The 21,988-nt window shown below is 39.8% G+C and overlaps 1 protein-coding gene across 6 annotated transcripts in view; it reads right to left on the bottom strand.

The window, feature by feature from the left end:
• Positions 1–21,988, bottom strand: part of LPAR1 (lysophosphatidic acid receptor 1) — a 200,209-nt gene that overhangs the window by 102,177 nt on the left and 76,044 nt on the right. Inside the window, exon 2 of one of the 6 annotated variants that reach the window (XM_059141419.1) lies at positions 4,813–4,892. The exons of the other annotated variants lie outside the window; for them this stretch is intronic. The gene's annotated coding sequence lies outside the window, so the exon portion shown is untranslated. The remainder of the gene's footprint in view (positions 1–4,812; positions 4,893–21,988) is intronic. 6 annotated transcript variants of the gene reach the window in all.

Here is a 21,988-nt window from a genome sequence, read left to right as displayed (position 1 = left end):
TCTTTAACACATCCCTAAGCTCATTCCTTCTTCCTTAACACACTCACCTGCTTCGTTCATCATGAATTTGGAGTTCACCATTGTCCATATGAACATCTGCATTACAAATCCCATATTAAGCCAATTCTATTTCTAAACGTTACAGCCTCAACATGAAAAACATTCCCAAATAATTTGGCTTTATCCAACCCATACCTCCAAGCAATAACAAAGACAAATCAACATGAAAAAAATTTGCAGTGGTCTAAGGTGATAGATCTTTATACCACATAAACAAATACAGTTTCTATGAAAAATAAAGCTTTAACAGACCTAAAAGAAAACACAGTAGAACACTTATGTAATTGTAGAGAAAGGGGAGGCTATTTTAGCATAATTCCAAAGCAAAAGCCATACAAGATCGATAGAGTGACTAAACATTTAAAGCTTCTTTATATTAGAAAAAAAAAAAAAAGGAAATGCACACTGGAAAGTGTTTTACATCATATGAACACATTACTATCTTAAAAGTTTTAAAAGAACTATGTATGATATACAGTTTAGACAAATAAAAAGAAACCTATAAATGACCATCCTAAGAGAAAAACAATTGATAAACATGAATGAAAATTTACAAGAGAAATACAAATGGTCCTCATTAAGGATAAGAAAATGTTATAATTCACCTTTCAAAGAAATGGTCAAAGAACACTCAGTTTTAATTAAGTATGGCACTTTCAAATACCGTGATCACAAGTTTCAATATGAACAATCATCCTGATCCTGCAGGAGGAATCTAGCAATGTCTATCAAAAACCAAACAAGCATGCTCTTTGACCTAGCAATTCTGCCTCAAGATATTTGTCCTGGGGAAATAATCAGTGGCCTATGCTAAGACAACTATATGAGGACATCTATTACAACATTGTAACAGAGAAACTGAAAGTAAACTTAAGGCTCCAAAGAAGGGGATTATCTAAGTAAAAAACATATTTGAAGGATAACACATGTCCTACAGTTAAAAAGTCCCACTTCAGACTTCCTTGCCAGGAATACGAAGAACAAATTACCCTCAATACACTCCTAGTACAAAATCATCTAAAACCGCTGAGTAATTGTATACATATGCGTCACATAAACACATACACCTACACCTGCCTTCATAAATGCCTAGTCAAGCTGGCCAAAAGAGTAATGAACCTCTTGGAAAGCCAAAATGTGTTAAGAAATCAGTCAATGTGAAAGAACACTGAACCGAGTAACCAGGTACACCCCAATCCTGGGTGACTGCTAATTTTGACTTTCACTGGCAGAAAGCAAGTAAAAAGTAGGAAGTCAAAAACCTCTGCAGAAACTGGGGACATCCCACTCACAACCCCTAAATCCCCTAAATTTAGGGGAAAAGATATACTGACCCTCATCACATAGGAAGCACGTAAGGAAATTGAACTGGCTCAGACTTGAATATAAGCAGGAAAGAGTCTCCCCTGCGAATTTGCATCCAGATACATGCCCTTAATACTGGGGAGGCTTGAATTCACACAATCCATGTAGACACTCAAAAGATCTCAAGCTGAACATTAAACTGAAGTGAACAGGACCCCAAAGTGCCTTCAAGGCATCTAGTAGAAGCAAATGCAAGATTTTTCTGAACTGATTCACTTTGAGTTCTCGAAGAATTCCCAAAGAAAAAGTTCCTAGAAATGTGAGGTCACGTTAAAAATTTAAAAAAAAGAAAATCGCAAAACACATGAGGAAGTAAGCCAACACATACAAGAATCATTAAGAATAACAAACAGAGTTGGACCTACAAAATCTACAGATAATGGAATTATTTAATACATTCTATAAAATAAAAACATTTATGGGAGGCTGGGTGGCTCAGTCAGTTAAGTGTCTGCCTCTCTTTCTGTCCCTCCCCCTTGCTGGTGTGCTCTCTCTCTAATAAGTAAAATTTTTAAAAAAAAATTTGATATGTTCCTAAAATTTAAAAAAAGGCAGTATATTGTGCTCCAAGGTCATTTTTTTAAAAAATTTTATTTATTTATTTGACAGGCAGAGATCACAAGTAGGCAAAGAGGCAGGCAGAGAGAGAAGGGGAAGCAGACTCCCCACTGAGCAGAGAGCCCGATATGGGGCTCGATCCCAGGACCCTGAGATCACAATCTGAGCCGAAGGCAGAGGCTTAACCAAATGAGCCACCCAGGTGCCCCTCTAGGGTCATTTTTATAAGAAATGTCAGTTGACAGACACATGTATGTACTTTGAAGAGCTGGTTTTAAAAATTGTTAGTGTATGCTTATTTTAAGTGGAAAAATTTGTCAATTTTTGGTTTATGCTTTTTAATCTTTTCCAGGGATTCTGAATTCTGTATGTATCATTTTTATAGCAAGTTACCTAAACTTCTAAAAACAATGCTGAACATATATATTCGAGTATATGAAAAAACATACCAAAATGTCAACAGTCAATATTTCTAGTTTATAAGAATTTGAATGATTTTTACCTATAGTGTCTAATCCATAATCACACAAGTATAGGTACAAATATAGATAAATTATATGTATAAATACAGAAGGAAACAGGTGGTATTTTAAAACATATACAGTGGCTTTACAAGAATGTTATTACTACATGACCTATAATTTTTATATTTTACAAATTCATTTTTTATTGTTAATATTGTTTACATTTTACACATTTCCTTTTGTTGTTTCAAGATTCAGAAAAAAATTAACATGTGCCTATGAATACACAAGTGAGCCAGTTGGTCTCAGAATTCTGGATAGAATTTTGTGTAAGAAAACCCCATTTTAAAATTATCAAAATTGAGAACCAACATGCAGCACATCCACACATTTACATACAATGTTTTCAGAGGGTTACACTGTTATGAGAAAGTGTTGTCTTTAAATGTTAGAATTTTAAAGCCCACAACCAAAATAGGTGCAGATCTCATGAGCCATCTGCAGAAGGATAACAGGCAGAAATAACAGAATGCTAGCAGTGGCTGTCCCTGGTGGTACAGTTTCCTTCTTACATTAAGATCAGGGGAGAGAGAGAACAAGAGGGCCAGTCAGGGTTTCTCAATGTTGACACACATCTGGCCCCCATTTTTGAGTCCTGGGAATCAGAGCAGTGCAAACAAGAGAACTAGGAAAATAAGACAGGAAATAAACCACCTATCTTAAAACACATTAAAATTTAGAATTATTGGCACTTAGAGAAGCAAAGTCAACATTGACCAGGGCCTTTCAACATAAGGAGGAAAAACCAATGTGACTAAGGAAAAAGGGCATAGCTAATAATGCATGGCAGCTGCCACATTAGATGCACGATTTGTGTGCTGGCATAGAGTATCTTTAACCTAAAAACCAGATTTTAATCTCTTATTTATTCAGGAATCAACATTCTAACTATAGGCAACATACTTTGATGAGACTTTAAATATGCATTATTATTAGCAAATGAGAGGAATACCTCACGTTGCCTGGTTGAGTTTACACAAAAGGTCATGACTCCCCCTTTCTACAAGCAGATCCCTAATCAAAGGACAGGAATACAAAGTCTCAGAACAAAACTTTTAATTTATTCTATCCAGTCTTCGTCTGATCTCTAAAGGACTGATTCTGCTGTGCCTTCCAAATTCGCAACAGACCTGATGTATAAACATCGAACCATCAAAGACAGTTCAAGAGAGCACTCTGCTTCCAGAAACATTACAAGGAAAAACTAAGAGCTTCTACACCTGCAAATAATAAACTTCAAAGACAACCCCAAACTAGCCTGGCATTTATCACTAATGTGCCTAAGTGTATGTGTGTATACTCAAATCGACCAACTATAGTTTACCTAGTCTTCTTTAGCTCTGAGTTCTTACATAGTGTCCTCAAACTTCTAAGTGTGCTGTTCATAAAATTAATAGCATCTCCCAAATGGAAGGAAATGTCTAGTCCAGTTCTGCCTCTTATCCGATGCTTTAATTGTGCCTACATTCTCCAGTAGCTGCAGGAAACTTCCAATGATGGGAAGATCACTACTTTCCAAGGCCATCCATGAAATCCTCAAGCAGGTTGCTTCCTAGAAATTCTCTCTTAGATGTAGTTCAAGTCATTCTGACTGAGAAGCCCATGCACGGGACCCAGCCGCTCTTCTGTAGTTAAACTGAATCTCATCCTTCAAACACATGAAGGTGTAGCAGACAGATGAACCTAGCGGTCACGTCACCCGTTTCTTTCTTTTTGTCATTTCTCACGATGTGTTTCACACTCTCCACTCAAAGCACAGCAGCTCTCAAAGGGTGACAGCTAAAATACCTGACAGTACAGCACCCTTACTGGATGGTTCTACCTAAGCCAAGAGATGGGGAAACAAACCTGTCATTTGCACATGTGTTAATTTTCACATGTGAGGTGTACAGAGAACACACTGCAATGAAAGAAAGTCTACACATTGGTGTAACAGCCGCTTCAAACGTCCCCACTTCGGAAACTGCTACTACTATGAAATGGAGAATTATAAAAATTAAAGTTCTGAAATCTGCTGTTTCTCAAAGAAAATGTGGTCCACCAATAAAGTCTGCTTAAAAATGCAAAGTCCTGGATCCTTCCCAGGTTGCATGAATCAGAATGTCTGTGAGAGGGCCTGGGACTTTGAGTTTTATAAAATATAGTCTCTGGTGATTACGACACAATGTAACGGGTGAGCACCAGCGGCGTACCCCACGATGGCTACACTGCTGTTGCCTTACCACACACACATCTCCCCTGGCCCTCTCCCTCCAACTCCTGGCAGTCCACAAAGGCAGAAACAAAATGACCAGTACCATCTCACCTGCTTTCAGTTGATGGCTCAACTGGGATTAGAACCAAGTAATAGTAATCACTTCTTTTAGCTCCAGTCCAAGCTTGTCCCTAAAAAGGAGAACAGCCAGTCTGTGAGGTAGGAGGAGAAGGAGGAGAGGGGCTGAGTATTAGATGGGGCTAAATTTGGGCAAACAGCCTAAAGCAATTATCCACACTTGATCCTTGGAGGTAAGCAGTAAAAAGCTGAGAAACTCTTCAATGTGGAGGAAGCTGCCAGAACAGGAGAGAAGGGAGAAAATCCCAAGCAACATGAAGGGGAATTCCTGTGACTGTGCAGGACACACTAGCTGGCTTCAGCCCATGGCTCTGGGAAGGTTCTGTTGTTTCACTCTTAGAACGTTGTCGAGTACTCTTGATTTCAAATGAAGCTTTATGCGATTTAGAAAGCATTTTCCCCCAGGTAAGCAAACTCAAAATCAAAGTCTGCGTTTGCTGCAACTAGAACCAAAATCCAAAGGTCCCTTTTATATGCAGGGGTGAGGATCAAAGTCATTTCCTCAGATATCAAGGAGAAATCCTAACCCTGAACACAAACTGTGCCCATCACGATTCTTTCTGATGTTCTGGGTCCTCGTTTTTCAAACTACACTTCACTCTCCTGCCAAACACAGACGCAAACTGCAGACAAAGCATCCTACCACAAAACTGAATCTGAAAATGCCTGGGACCAACAATTCCACAAGAAAGGGGGTGAAAAGTCCAAACCCGAAATGGTAAGTGTAGTAACGATGATCTTTTACCATGTGGTAAAAGATGAATCCAATTAATGTTACCTTAAAAGGCATTTCAGCAGCTCCTCTCTTTTCTGTTATAACTGCCCAGGATAGGCCTCAGAAGCCAGCAGTTTGGTGGAGACATTTTCTGACCAATGTACTACTTCACCCTGTGTGGACTCTATGACCCAAGCGTTAGTGGATTCCATAATCTGTCAAACATTTACAATTACAAGGGGATCAATAAAAATGGAATTGTCCTATGGTTGCTTTCTAGATTGCTCCGATTCCAAAGTAACAAAGAGAAAGAAAAAAAAAAAAAAAATAGGGACCCTTAAAATTACATTCTGTTAAATCATGAGACTGGAAGGGACCTTAAAGATTATCTGTTAAATCCCTTGGCCGTCCACTCCCTCTTCCAAACAACTCAGTCGTCAGGCAAGTCATTATCAAGGGCAATTTCAACATATTCAATAGTCTGACCTCTCTGCTTAGCTCCTCATTACTCAGAGTCGCCCGGTGACACTTCCAAATCCCCCTTCTAACTGGAACTGGACATTCATACAGCTGTTTTCACTCACATACAATATATCTGCCCTTGGATGTCAAGTTCCCAGCTTCCCACCCTGTCCAATAAAAAGGCCACGGTCTACCCCCTCAGCTTACCACATACCAGCTTGCTACCTCTCGGGCTCTTTTCTGCCCTTTCAAACCCCAATTCGGATTAAACTCCAAACTGCCTGTTCTGTTCCCGTTCACAGCCTCCAGGGGTCCCATGGAGAAAACAAGATGAAGATGTCACTGCTAACTGATGTGTTCTAATCTCAGCAGAGCCCACAACAGCGCCGTTAGTGCTGTCACTTCTCTCTGCTCTCTTCCATTTCTCGTGGTACTTCTTCTAATTCTTTAATTCTCTCAAATAAGCTCCATAACTTTCACATCCATCGTGAGAAATCAGTAAGCGTCAGGCAAGAACCCCCTTTAAGTTCTGTCCTTCCCCTCCTGCTCCCCCCTACTGCCCATCACTTGAATAATCTGGGCCATTATTTTCACATATCTTCTCTGGTTTACATACCACACACAGCCTAGACCACACCTCTCAGTGAAATCTTTTATGAACCTCCTCCCCACCCAGATTAATTGCTACCTGTTCTTTACTGCCTCTGAAACTTACACATACTTCAGATTACACGGTGACCATTTGGCTGGTGGCACCAACATGAACACCTACAGGACCAGGGATCATACACCAATGAAGTATCTAGCAAAAATAGATCTTAAATGTGCATGATGATACAGAAACCATTTGCACTAGAACCAATCATAACGATGCTCACCGCCTTACCTTTTAAAACCCTGCACCAAATAAAATGCAGAGGAAACCAAGTTCACTTAGCCAAAGGCACACAATGTCAGGGCCTTCGTTTTCCTTCCTTCTACTTCTTGAGGTGAAAAAGCTAAGGAATACGTCCGTGGGTATTTTCATAGCCTACCTGTGGTTCACAGACTGGTCCACGTTCACTCTACCCTCAGTGGGACAGACGCTTAAAGCACACAGATGCACACTTCGCCGATTACAAGGAAAGGATGCAGTGTTGAGTTGAACTCACTGTTACTCAACACTTACCAAAAATATTTTGTGAGAAGTAACATTCACAGACAAGACCTTGAAAGGTACTGCGCCCACTGTTCCACAAGGAATGTGGAAGGCCTATGCTTGGACAGAGCCACGCCAGCAAAGCGCTACCTATCTGAATTATCTTGCCTTGACTCCCATAGAACTGCTTTTCTGAGATAAGCTTTGGCATTATGCCCTTGACCCATATTGAGCAACATTATTTTTTTTAACCCCACTGTTACATTCATTATGAAGACTGTATTTGGAGACACTGTTAATTATACTAACATAGCTAATGCTTCGAGAACCCTAGATAAAACCTTCTCTCCTCCCAGGACCAAGAAGTGTTGGGTCCTCTCTTTAGTCCTGATGCTCACAGGTTATCCGGATCATAGAGCTGATCGTGTTCTCTCTTCGTGTCAACTACTAGGAAGAAGAGTGAAATGTCAAGTTCTTTCCTAATACGTGGGTAGGACCCCTCAGGGGGACCCTCCGTCATGGTCTTTGCTTAAATTCACACTCTCTTTCTCTCTCTGCATTTCCTTCCTGTGCATATTAAACTTCTTTTTCCTCAGGAGGAAAATGTACAAAGAACCAACACAGTATTTTCAGTTAGCTCCCACCTCTACAGTTTGTCAGTATTCTAAAGACAAGGCCTCCCTTCTCACTCATTTTGTAGCTCCAGAGTCTAATAAGCAATCATTTATTGCCAAATTGAATTACATCGCGTGATTACTTCCAGTTATGGCTGAAATGGTAAACCACCTCCTTCTTAAGGAAGGTCATTTCATTTCCTCAGAAGAATAAAAGTGGCCTCTGTCCTTAATACCAATGGCATCTAGAAGGCATTATGGAGACAACCTTCAGGAAAACACAGTAAACAAGTGCAGGTATAAACACTACATAATTTTTAGTTATTTCCTATCCATTTTTAGAATACTTGTTCCATTTGTTAGTAGTTAACCAGTTCTTCTGTAGAAGCCTACTAACCAGGAATATTCCACAATCAGTTAAATACAGTGAATGCAGTTAAACCCAAAATATGTTATGGCATATTAAAATCTGTATATTCAAAGGGTAAAGGATCAAGAGAAACCTCAAGAAAATGTTCTCTGTTAGAATATCTAACTGTGGGGGAGTGAAAATATTAACACAAAGGGATGAAGTATATCCACTAGTGAGGGCAGATCAGTGTCATCCAGGACTGATTATTATTAAAGCTTGCAAATCCGAGTTCTGCAAATCCGCATTTATACAAGTTTTGATCTTTAAATTTTTCTGAAATTCAGCTGGCAGTACTGTGAAGTGTTATCATTGTTTTGGGAAGGAATTTAATAATTTCTCCTCACTAGTCATAAAAATCATCTCTACTTTTTGAGACCTAACTAGGAATCTGCTCTAAAGAAATTATTCAAGGGGTACCTGGGTGGTGTAGTTGGTTAAGCCTCCGACTCTTGGTTTAAATGATCAGGTCTGATCTCAGGGTCTTGGGATCAAGCTCTTCATGGGGCTCCACACTCAGCATGGAGTCCACTTCTCTCCCTCCTTTCCTCTGTTCCCCTCCCGCGTGCATGCGTGATCTCGCCTTAAAAAAATAAATCTTAAAAAAAAAAATCATCTGAAATGCAGAAAAAGCCATGCATACAAAGGTGTTCACTGAAGTGAGAGGTAGAGCTACTGCTGGAATTAAGGTCACCTCTAATTAGGATATATTATTAATACAAAGGACAGGATATTCATTGTACTCAATAAGATACTGACCCTATAAAATGTATCAAGAAATTAGAAGGAAATATCTCATATAAAGTTGACAACTGCTATCTCCAGGTGATAACTGTAACTTGTTTTTACCTTCTTTATATTGAGAAATGAGAAAATGAGAAATGAGAAAACTAAATGTCCAAAAACAGGACAATGGTCAAATGAACAACAGTTTAACAACTTAATCCAAATGAATTACTATTAGGCTATTAAAAAATATAATGATTCAGCCCATATGGCCACATCTAACAGTAAAGAGAAAATGGTCAGTAAAGGCACAAAAACAGACATATAGATCAACAGAATAAAAGAGCCCACATATGCTTATATGGTCAATGAATCTACAACAAAGGAGGCAAGAATGTAAAATGGAGAAAGTATCTTCAACAAATGGTACTGGGAAAACTGGACAGCTACATGCAAAAAATGAAATGGACCACCTTCTTATAGCATACATAAAATAAACTCAAAATAAACACCTAAATGTGAGACCTGAAACCATAAATTTCCTAGAAAGAAACATGGGCAGTAATCTCTTCCAAATCAGTCATAGAAACATTTTTCTAGCTATGTCTCCTGAGGCAAGGAGACTTAATCAAAATAAAAAAGCTTCTGCATGGAAAATGAAACAATCAACAAAACAAAAGACAATCTACTAACTGGGAGACGATATTTACAAATGACATATCTGATAAAGGATTAGTATCCAAACTATAAAAAGAACTTCTACAACTCAAACCCCCAAAATCAAGTAATCCAATTTTAAAAGTAGGCAGAAGATATGAATAGACATTTTCCCAAAGAATAAAGATGGGAAACAGACACATGAAAAGACGCTCAACATCACTCATCATGAGGGAAATGCAAATCAAAAGTATAATGAAATATTACCTCATACCTGTTTGGATGGCTAAAATTGAGAACACAAGAAATAGTGTTGGCAAGCCTCTGGAGAAAAAGGAACCCTCATGCACTGTTGGTGGGAATGCAAATTGGTGGAAAACCGTATGAAGTTCCTCAAAAAATTAAAAACAGAACAACCCTATGATCCAGTAACTCTACTGTGCATTTCCTCAAAGAAAACAAAAACACAGATTCAAAGATAGATGCTTTCTATGTTCATTGCAGCATAATTTACAATAGCCGCAATATGGAAGCAACCCAAATGTCCATACCTAGATGAATGAATAAAGATATGGTGTACACACAAACACCACACACACACACACACACACACACACACAGTCACTCAACCATAAAAAGAATGCAATCTTGCCATTTGTAACATGAATCGACAGTCACTCAACCATAAAAAGAATGCAATCTTGCCATTTGTAACATGAATCGATCTAGAGGGTATAATGCTAAGTGAAATAAGTCAGATGGTCACATGATTTCACTCATATGTGGAATTTAAAAAACAAGCAAACAAAAAAGAGACCAAAAACAAAACAAAAGAAAACAAAAGCCCAGACTCGTGATTATAGAGAACTGATGGTCACCAGAGGGGAGGTAGGTGGGGGGATGGGTGAAATAGGTGAATCAGATTAAGAGTACACTTATTGTGGGGGCACCTGGGTGGCTCAGTGGGTTAAGCTGCTGCCTTCGGCTCAGGTCATGATCTCAGGGTCCTGGGATCGAGTCCCTCATCGGGCTCTCTGCTCAGCAGGGAGCCTGCTTCCTTCTCTCTCTCTCTGCCTGCCTCTCAGTGTACTTGTAATTTCTCTCTGTCAAATAAATAAATAAAATCTTTAAAAAAAATAAAAAATAAAAAATAAAAAAAAAAAGAGTACACTTATTGTGATGAGCAAGGAGTCATGCAGAGAATTGTTCAATCATTTTGTTGTATCCCTGAAACTAATATAACACTGTATATTACACTTGAATTAAAAAAAAATTAACTTTTTTAAAAAAGAAATGGTCAGTAGAAACAAAAACACATTTGTTAACTCTAGGTAGAAGTAGGCCATAAAATAGACCACAGTGGAAATAGGCCATAAAATTAACATGATTAAATGAAAAATATACTACATTAGGGAACTGCAAACATGAGTGGGTTTGTTTATTTAAATATTGCCATAATGCAGTGGTTTCATAATGTCTGGTTTATAGTTACTGTAAAATTATTTATTTATTTATTTAGAAATTGGAAGGGGAGGTGAACCATGAGAGACTATGGACTCTGAAAAACAATCTGAGGGTTTCGAAGGGGCAGAGGGGTGAGAGGTTGGGAGAACCAGGTGGTGGGTATTAGAGAGGGCACAGATTGCATGGAGCACTGGGTGTGGTGCAAAAACAATGAATACTGCTACACTGAAAAGAAATAAAAAATTTAAATATATATATATATATATTTAGACATGAAACCTGAGCTGATTCTTGCTCCTAGAGAAGGTGTTCAACAAGGTCCCTAATTCCTGGAGCAGATAAGAATTTGTGATTTGTGGTCTTCCACTTTGAGGTGGCTAAATGCTTGAAGAGTTGCCAAGATTCCATTTCCCAAGGTCATGGTGACAAAGCAGCTCTGCTTGAGGGTTGACATTCCCTTGAACAAGCAGAGACGTTCAAGTGATGCTCCTAAATCTGAAGATAAAATTCCTCCAGGGAGCTTTAGATTTCTGTCTATACAACTTCAATCCTTGAGCTATCCAGAATGCCTTTCCTTAGAACACTAGGTAGTACATGAGAACACCCTGTGCCTCTTCCTGGCTTTGTCTGCCTTGAACTTAACCTAACTCCATGACTCCAAACCCTTCTGATTCACTTATTTCTAGTACTAGCCTTAAGCAATACCTGTGCCTATTACCTGCCTGGATTTATGCCCAACCTGTATCCCAAACACCACCTACATGACCTGCCCCTGCTTTGTCCCAGATCAGGAGCCCTGAGGTCCTGGCCCGGTTTCCACATAGTTTCAGCTTAAAGAGAAGATAATTCAACAACAAATAAAGGAATATGAGCAGATGGAAAAAAAAAAAAAATCATTGAAATACCCACAGCTACCCAAACTTCTTGAATAAATATTATGAATGAGGAATTAGATAAAGCGCAAACAGAAAAACCATGTTGTCTTGTCTTTTTTTTTCAAGTACATTTTACTCAAAAATAAGAACAAGTGAAATAAAGCACTCCTAAGTAAAATAATGACTTAAAACTTTGAAATTACAAAAAACTCCACTTTAATCAACTGATTTAATATGCGTGTAAGAAAAATAGAGTCATCAAGTACTTTTCTTCTGTTTCTCTAAGACCCATTCTTTATCAAATATTCTTTAATTAAACTTGGAATAGTCATTAAAACTGAATTAGTCTTCTACATGATTCCTTAGCCCTTTAAATCTCTTTGAAATAACCTCACTCACTGTTTAATGGGACTTGGATACTGCACATTTCCCCCAAAGCAACTACTCAGAAAATAAACTGAAGGAAGATAATGATTTTTCACCTTCATAGACTCTCAAAGGTTAAAAAAAGAAAAATTTAACTTCAGGTATGCACGAACCGCAAACCAGGATGGTAAAGCCGTAAGGATCTGCTCAGGAAAGTCCTAATCTCTGCCCACCCGTCCCTGTGGCCGAGAGAAGCACTAACTGTGCCATCCTATGAGCCTGGCCTTACAATACAGGTAAGGATGTAAGTACCCGGAGTTCTGCATTTAACTGGAACCTGTCAGGCTAAATTAGCTTGTTGACACGGGATCATCAGGTCTTTGAACATTAAACAGCCAGAGCAAAGTCGAAAATAAAAAGTACAGAGTCATAGAAGATGACAAGAATGATTAGTGCAAACCGATTCTAGTAGACAATGCTACATTAGTTTCACGTGTACGACACAGTGATTCAACTCCTCTCTAGGTTCTGCTCTGCTCACAAGGGTAGCTACCATCTGGCACCACACAACGCCATTCCAGTATCACTGACTATACTCCCTATGCTGGACCTTTTATTCCCATGACTGACTCATTCCTTAACTGGAAGCCCGTATCTCCCACTCCCCCCCACCCTGACCCCCACCCACCGCTTCACTCACTTTGCCCATCCCCCAACCTCCTTCTCTCTGGCAACCACCAGTTGGTTCTCTGAATTTATAGGGCCAATTCTGCTTTTTTTCCATTTGTTTTTTAGATTCTGCTTCTGCATGGAATCAAGGTGCCTGTCTTTCTCAGTCTGACCAAGGCCTCTGTTTCAAGATAAGGACATAAAGGCCTGGAAAGTGTGGGGACAATCAAAGGCCCCATGGGCAGTGGTGACAATATGGGCACTTGACTCCTGATCTCGCATCTGTCTCTTTTAGTTTCAAACTTATTAATTTCCAATTTAAAATATTAAAACAAAAACAAAACCAAAAACCTCTTCACACAGATTTAGAACAGGTAAGGGGAAAACCCTAAAAATCCTACTATGGAGAAAAAAAAAATCTTCACAGCAATAATTCCTAATTCCATTCTTGGAAACAAACAAAAAAAGCCACTGAGAAGTTATGAAACATTCACCGAGTCGTGTGGTCCTCACTTACCAAAACTTAATTTCAGTGTTTAACTTTCTTCCAGATTATGCATACCTACTAAATTGGTAATAACACTATATAAGTATTTTTTAATCCAACCAAAACTACACCTATGTATCCAGGCAGGGCTTTATACAGTTCCTAACGCAGAGCAAGCCTTCAATAAATACCAGCTGTTTTTAGCAACACACAAAATTGCTATAACATATACTTACACCTATCTCCCCAAAATAGCCTTTCTATTCCCACCTGAATTTCATTAAGTGGGGGAAGAAAAGTCACAAATAGGAAGGCCCACTAAGTATCACAAAAAATTGCCAACTCATCAGACCAAAAGGCCCGCCTTCCATCCGTCATTCACTTCTAGTACTCTATTTCGCTTCTGTTACTCAATTCTTCCATGACTCTACAGTCCCATGTGCACACAACCCACCACAGCCCTGCAGAGTTAACCCCTTCTCACTCTGCAGATCTAATCAAATGTCACTTCTCCAGGGAAATCCTGATTCACTCCAAAGTCAGATAAGATTCCCCATTTAATCTCTTTTGAAACTCCCTGTTCTTTTTCCCTTCTAATACTCACCATATTTTGTAAGCATATATTTGAGTGACCATTTGGTCAACAGCCCCCTTCCCACTAGACTCCATGCTTCATGCCTCCAGTGATAATGACTGCTTTATGTACCACTTCATTCCCAGCTACCAGCACAGGAGCTGGTATTGTACATAATAAAGACATGTTGAATAGTGAATGGCCCTAATTCCACATAGGACAGCAAAAGACCAGATCATGGTTTTCAAATTTTCTGAGTTATGACCAGCACTTTTTAATGAAAATGAACAGGCCATAATAGAAAATACAGGAACAAAAAGTGTTACAGTTTTGAATTTGTAGTTAAGCTGCATGAAACTTGTTTTATTCACATATATAACCATTGCTAACCTTGGGACATGGTAAAAAAAAAAAGTTGAAAGCCACCAAACCAGATATCCCAATACAACTCCTCCCAATTCCCATTAAAATGCTCAAGGTGCACAAAATGCCAAAAATCGGCAACAGTACTAGAACAAGAAGGGGAAGCCAAAAATCAAGTCATTATTTCCACTATACTCTTTGAAAGATAGATATGCAGCACATTCTTAGACCACATAAATCTGAAAGATACACACTGCATCTTCTGAACTTCAACAGGACAGATGCTCTGATGAATATAGGGAAAATCCTGAGTCTAACTCAGGAATGCAGAAGAATGCAATATTTATCCATGGGCCTGATAAATATGAGGACATTCCCCAACTACACAGGAGACACCTTTCCAGCCAGCTAAAGCAAGGGGCCTAATGGTCCCAAGAGCTAACGAGGGTCAAAACAGACAGATACAAAATACAGTGGCAGATTTTATTACAGAATAGAAGACAAAAATCTGAAGTCTATTCTTACAATTTAGGAGGTAAAACATATATAAATTTAAATATAAATGTATAATGGAAATTGGAAAGGGAAAAGAAAGCAAGAATAATTTAAGGCATACTAAATTCTTTGTTGTGCAGGGAAGTGGGATCAACGTAATTTAGTTCTTTGACTTTGAGAACCAGAGAAACCCCGGTTTAGGAATGTATTTGGAAAAGGGAGGCAACCAGTTGTAAAACTGGAAACTAGACTTGGCCACTTCAGATACTACAGATGTACTGAACCAACAATGCACAGAAAGAGAAAATAAAGGCAGAAAGCATAATAACAGATTGAACCACACAAAACCTGCCATTTTCGTAGGTCAGGAGCAACCAAATATCAAGTTCACACAACAACCTTTCAACAATGAAAATAGTAAAAGCAAACACATTCAGTGTGCCAAACATTTTTAAACTATTAATGCAAGATTTGTGTGTTGTTTCTTTACAAATAGAAATCTGTAGGCTTAAAGACATTATGTAATTTATGTAAGCCCAAATGACTAAATATTGGTGGGGAAAGGCAAGCTTGAGTACGAAGTACTCAAGCCATGGTATCTTTCATAACAAAGAGAAAAAAGTTAAGGGTAAGAGTTAGGTTCAAACATGTTGGTTTTAACAATAAACGTAAAAACCATACATTTCTTGTAAGAGGTATGCTAAAACAAAATCCAACTAAATGCTCATAGGCAAAAATATATTAAATAAAAGGACACTGAAACTTTAAAATCAGAAAGGGTGAGTGAAGTCTTTTCAGACAAAGACAAAAAGCAGATTGGTAATATATTAATATAAAATAATCCTCTGTGTATTTGGAAAAAAGTAGTAGTTCCAAATGCACAGAGGATTATTTTTTATTAATAAACACTTCATAAAGGCCCAATAGGAATCTTTATTGAATATTATGCTAACACACAGAAAGTGCTATAAAGAAATAGACAAAAGCCCATGTGTAGAGACTAAAGGCTCATTATCAGTCTATGACAACTCTAGTACAGAACCAGGACACAGAAAATGTGAGTAATATTATAATGGCTGAATTAATAAACCTATCTGTACTTGTCACATAGAGAAAATACTGCATTTTCCAAGCATCACAAAACCCTCAGCTGACCAGAAACAGAAACTGTACAAAACCCATTTAGTTACACGATAAAAGACGTCTATGCCAAAGTTCACATGTATACAATAAAGCAATAATTGGCCACATCATATTGAGCCATATTGAGTAGCGTTCCTGATGAAATCAGGTATTAGCAAGAATGTTTACTGCACCTGTACTGTTTTACATTTTCACAGCATTTTTCTGAGCACAAAACAGAATTTAAGCTAGGTCCATTAAAAATATTGCGACTTTCAGACTGAAAATTCCTCCTTCCTCAATGACAGGCAAAATTAGCAAAAATACTGCTGATAATGCAAAATCACTGCAAATGAAGTACTATCTGTCAAAAAAGCCAAAGCTGATCAATCCCCACCCTTATACAATTTCATCACTTAAAACAAATGACCTAATTTCAACTCAAGAAGTGAGGCTCAGACTTTTTGCTTATTTTCCTAATTTTTTCCAATCAAATCACCCCTTCCTTGTCTCTATCAAGGTCTCTTCTCTTCACACCTTCACCTCCCAGTTTCACATGACTCATCTTCCCAGCCTCAGTATAAACACCACTTTCTCCAAGAATCTCTTCCCACCCTCCCAAAGCTAGTCTCCCTGCTATACTCTTCCAGGACACCCTGCTTTTCTCAATCATTCCAATCACACTGTGGTTTACTTGTTCAAGGCTGCCTCCTTCCCTAGACTGTAAATCCCAAGCACTCAAGACCGTACGTTATGGACTATATAACATGCTCAGTATATTAATTTTTAATTTAAAAAATGTCTGTTCAAAAGACTTTCTTCAGAAAGTCTGAGTTCTACTATGTGCCAGGCACTGTACTAAGCATTGGGAACAGAGCAGTAAGAAAGAAAAATTTTTAAAAACTACTTTCCCTCACTTAAGAAGTCAAAAGACAATACAGTGAGGAAAAAAAATATATCAGACATTCGATAGATGAGAAAGGTCATACAATTTTAAATGAAGTCATTATTAGGGCAGGCTGCACTAAGAAGGTGGCATTTGAGTGGAGACCTGAAAATGGAAAGAGAGCAAGCATACAGACACCAGGGAACAGAGAGCCGCCGACAGAAGCCACAGTCCACTGCTTGCCCACGGAGACGGCTAAGAAGGCGGCTGGGGCTCTGGGAACACCAGCACCTGAAGATGGCCGAGAAGCCAACCAAGCAAAGATGGGAAATAATGAAACATGTTACATACTAAACATTGTGACTACCAGGTTGTCACTGGAAATTAAACATGATTTTAATGGCACGTGTACTTAGGACACAACACGGGACGCTACTGACTCTTCGGGAAGATCAAATATTCGAAAAACTGCAAGAAATGATCTCAAAATGGAAGGAGGGAGTTATTCTTGAGGGACAGCACTATGGCGGAGGCTCCTGTACTTTCCAGATTCTAAAAGCAGCGCGTACTGTTTTTACTATCAAATGGAAAGAAGTGTAATTTTAAAGATTTATTTATTTATTTATTTATTTATTTATTTGACGGACAGAGATCACACGTAAGCAGAGAGATAGGCAGAGAGAGAAAGAGGGAAGCAGGCTCCCCACCAAGCAGAGAGCCCGATGTGGGGCTCGATCCCAGGATCCTGGAATCACAACCTGAGCCGAAGGCAGAGGCTGTCACCCACGGAGCCACCTAGGCACCCCAGGAGTGTAATTTTAAAGAATCATAAAGGCCTAGACAGAAGAATGACTAAGAACAGATTTGTCCTTGTCCTAGCTCACATGCAGGAAGCCATACCAATATAATGACACAAAATGGAAATACACTGTTAATTAGAAAAGTTTTTTTTTCTTGACCAAGTAAATAGCAAAGTTATACTGTATCCTATTTTTACCTTAATCAGCCAATGGAAGCTTACATGTACTTGACCAGATTTTATAAATCCCCACGACAAACCTGTTGGGGTTTCCACATCTGGTCTTTTGGCTAGGGGGAGTTTCCAGAGTTTCGCTGAGTTTATCAGCTTGTCTTCTATTGTAGCAATGACTGTAATAGCACTTTCATTGCTCTGAGTCCCGCGGTAAATTAAAACTGTATTTTGCAATTCCTCTTAGCACCCAAACTATCACTGGTGTTCTGATTCGTTTCAGAGTTGTCTTTTCCTCTGCCAAAATGAATTGTTTTGGGAGCTTTCATGCACCCAAAGGGACATCGAGCTGGGACTTCTTCCTCTGTATGATCCCGGGACTGCTTCATCAAGAGAAGCTGCAGTGAGCGCCCAGGGAATGTGTGATACAGCCTGTAAGACTATTTCAATCACCTGCTAGAAAGAAAAACAGCCTGAGAATCAAAATACATCTTGTCCTTGTTCAAACACCAAGTATGGGGTGCCTCGGTGGCTCAGTGGGTTAAAGCCTCTGCCTTCGGCTCAGGTCATGATCCCAGGGTCCTGGGATCAAGCCCAGCATCAGGCTCCCTCTCTCTCTGCCTGCTGCTCTGCCTGCTTCTGCTCGCTCTTGCTCTGTCAAATAAATAAATAAAAATATTTTTTTAAAAAAACACCAAGAATATTGAGGGTGAGAGTCCTTTCACAATGTATGTGTACATCCAATTATCACATTATACACATTTTCTGTCAATTATACCTCAATAAAGCTGGGGGAGGACATTTTGTATATTGAAAAAAACATGAGTATATATACCACTCTTCTCACTCTAAAAGTGCTCTTCAGCTTATCCCATAAATTTCACTGGCATCTACTCTGACATATAACAATTTCTCCCCAATACTGCCAGGCTCTGACTTCTCAGCCAAGCTTCAAACTCAAATTCCAGCTACCAGCTGAAAATCTTTGCCTAAAACCGACATGCCTCACTGGAAGAATTCTTATACTATCACATCCCCTCTGCTAACGGCTTCAACAAGCCTTTTTTTTTGGCCCCCAGTGACTCTGCCCCATTCTGTGGGCACTGCAAGATTGACACAAAGCAAACGATCATTCTGCCACAAACCCTAACCAGTCACTCACACGCATTCGCTGGGCCTTCTACGCTTCCATGTGGAATGAGCTGCTCAGTCAGCCTGTGCACAGAGGCCAGAATTCTACTGCAAATCCTCCCTCTCCTCCAAGGCAGAGTTCTCTCTATCCTCAGACGCTCAGGCAGCACTTGGTTTAAACCTGTTTCAAGTATTCATCGTTGTCCGCCTGATCTTAGGCATTTGTTTTCATGGTTCTCCATCTTTATGAGCTACTTGAGAGCAGGGACCATACTTCCTGGATGTATTTTTATTATTATTATTATTATTATTATTATCATTTTTTATTTTAGTGTTCTGAGCCAAGCATGAGGACTTAACCATGGAAGTGCTCCAGGACCAGGATTTCTGCCTCACGAAGCTGAATTGACTAGGTCTCAGAGAAAGTGACAAGGGATCCGGATTCTGTTGAATTTGGAAGTCAGTTATCCTGCCCTAGCCTTTGAACTTTTAGGTCTCTGTGTCGACGCCAAGGACAGCAAGCAGTTCTGTATGGAACTACAATATAATACTGAATACAGAATGAATGCCTCATTTTCTTGACGGGACAATAAGCCCTCTTCCAACAAATCACAGCCCAAGATGGCAAAGCAGCTCCTTCACAAAAGGCAATTCTGTCTCTGCAAGGAGTCTCCCTTATTAGCAAGAGCCTACCACCCACGCCATCTGATTACGGACTTGGAAGAAGGTGCTCACTTAATACCGGCACCACGAAACCTGCCACGGATAAGGAGCTCTACCTATCTTCTCCGGGGCCATGCTCGCTGGGCCTACTGCAAACGTCTTGTTTTCCTCCTAACAAAAGGTTCGCAGATGTCCGAGTCGTGCTCCCCAAGGACCCTCCTCCCCTCACCGGACACCCAGATGAAGCAGAGTCTTGTGAGAATGACATTCTTTGCAATGCTATTTGTTGTCTCTGTTGTTACGCAGCTGGACATAGTTTTCTTGCTCCCTGTTCCTAACAGCCAGACGTCCGTCTCTGATAGAAGAAGCCTCATGTAGTGACACCGGACTGCACCGGCTCAGGAAAGCCTCACGTGCTCCTGGGACTTCGAGCATCTGAGCCCTGGCAGCAGCCTTCATGACAAACAGAGACAGGGGCGAGCGCGTGCACACAGACACACAGGTACCTGGCTATCTATAAACAGACCTGCACGCACACATAGAAATATCTACACACACGACAAGTTTGTAGATCTGCACGAGCAGAAACACAAGTGTGGAAGGCCGTGCGACCCACTGTTGACAAAGAAGGTACATCGCATGCTTAAGGTTAAAGGGGCTGAGGGAGGTTATTGTGTTTACTTCAGACACATCTATACTGCTTGGATCATTACAAAATCCACATCTTTTTATAAATGGATGCAGCGACCTTCTTCCGGTTAGAACCCTTTCTACTGTGTTCACTCCCTCTGGGATGGAAACCAGTGAAATGCATTAACAGCGAAGTCCGGAGATAGGGTGGCCTCAAAAGAACTCTGACTCTCCAGTGAACACTAGATTTGGATTATTCTAGTAAAGCATAAACTGAATATAGAAACTTAAACACACATAGGGTCAAAATTGGTATCTAAAATGAGAGCGCCTGGGTGGCTCATCCTGTTAAACCTCTGCCTTTGGCGCAGGTCACAGTCTCAGGGTCCTGGGATCCAGCCCCGCATCAGGCTCCCTGCTCAACGTGGAAGTCGGCTTCTCCCTCTGACCCCCTCTTGCTCATGCTTGTGCTCCTTCTCGCTCTCAAACGAATAAAATCTTTAAAACAATAAAATAAAAATATCCAAAATGAGATGGAAGCAAGTCAAGGTTGCAGGTAAGACACAGCTGCATCTGGCTCTACAACTGACACAAACAGGTAAATCTCAGGAAAAAATTCAGCTTTATAAGTTGACAATGAGAATACCAGGCTCTGTGTTCTCCTGTTTACCAGGGAAAGGCTAACTTACCTGGAGCCACCACGACCCAAATGCAAGACTAATTCCATAATCGTGCTCCATATGTGAAACATTTCAAAAGAATTTCCATTAAAACAGTACAACAGAATGAGAACTCCCTGAAAAGGAACCTTACACATCTTGTTTTCTTCTGTATCCCAGTATATGGCAGGTGTGCAACCAATATCCACTGACTATGGGACAAATAAATGAACAAATGAAAGAGTAAGGAACAAGTAAATGAAAACTAGAACTAGCAAGCAGATAATGCAGGTCTTATTCCCATTTTACAGATGTAAAAAGAGAGAAACATTGACTTAATGCAATAGAAGCAAATCTATTTGCTACAAATACAAAGCCTTTTGATTCCCTCTATCTTGATCCCTTTTTTCTCTTTTAGGTTCCTTGATTTCTCTCCTAGCATCCTTCAAAATCCTGATCCTTCAGCAGCCTTCACTGACCCTGACCACCACCACGCCCTTGAAGGTCAGGTGTCCCTGCTTGGTGCCCCCATACTGCCCGGCACTCATCTCCCTCCTCCCACTGCTGCACTGAATCACACGGAATCTGTTAACATGTCCGTACGTTAACATGTCTGTACGTCCTGGAGGACTCCCAGCACCAACCACCTAGCACAATGCTTATTACACAGCAGGCAGTCACTTCAGTGCTGCTAGAGTTGGGGAGAATTGGTCTCCTCTGCCCCTGAATTATTTCTCCTTCCAAAGAGCCAGGAATATCCTTCTGTTCGGGCAGAATTTCAGGATGAAGGCAGTTTACAGGCCGATCTAGGAGAACCACTTAAACAGACAAAGAAAACCGAGGAGGACAGATTTACATGAAATCAAATCTAGTCCATTGTTTTGATATTTAAGGAAATGGATAAAGGGAAACTTGCTACAAAGAAGTGGTTCACAGGAGCACCCTCGTAAGCATAGGCACCTATGATGGCTGTAATGAACAAAATTCCCTTCAACGGTTTCAACCTGGGAAATCCCACCCCCAGAGAGACCCACGACCAGGTGTTATGGGTCAAACTTTCTTTTTCTCTTTAAG

This window comes from Mustela lutreola, chromosome 12, assembly GCF_030435805.1.
Source record: "Mustela lutreola isolate mMusLut2 chromosome 12, mMusLut2.pri, whole genome shotgun sequence".
In the NCBI taxonomy this organism is placed as follows: Eukaryota; Metazoa; Chordata; class Mammalia; order Carnivora; family Mustelidae; genus Mustela; species Mustela lutreola.
This window is presented reverse-complemented; position numbering and strand designations above follow the sequence as displayed.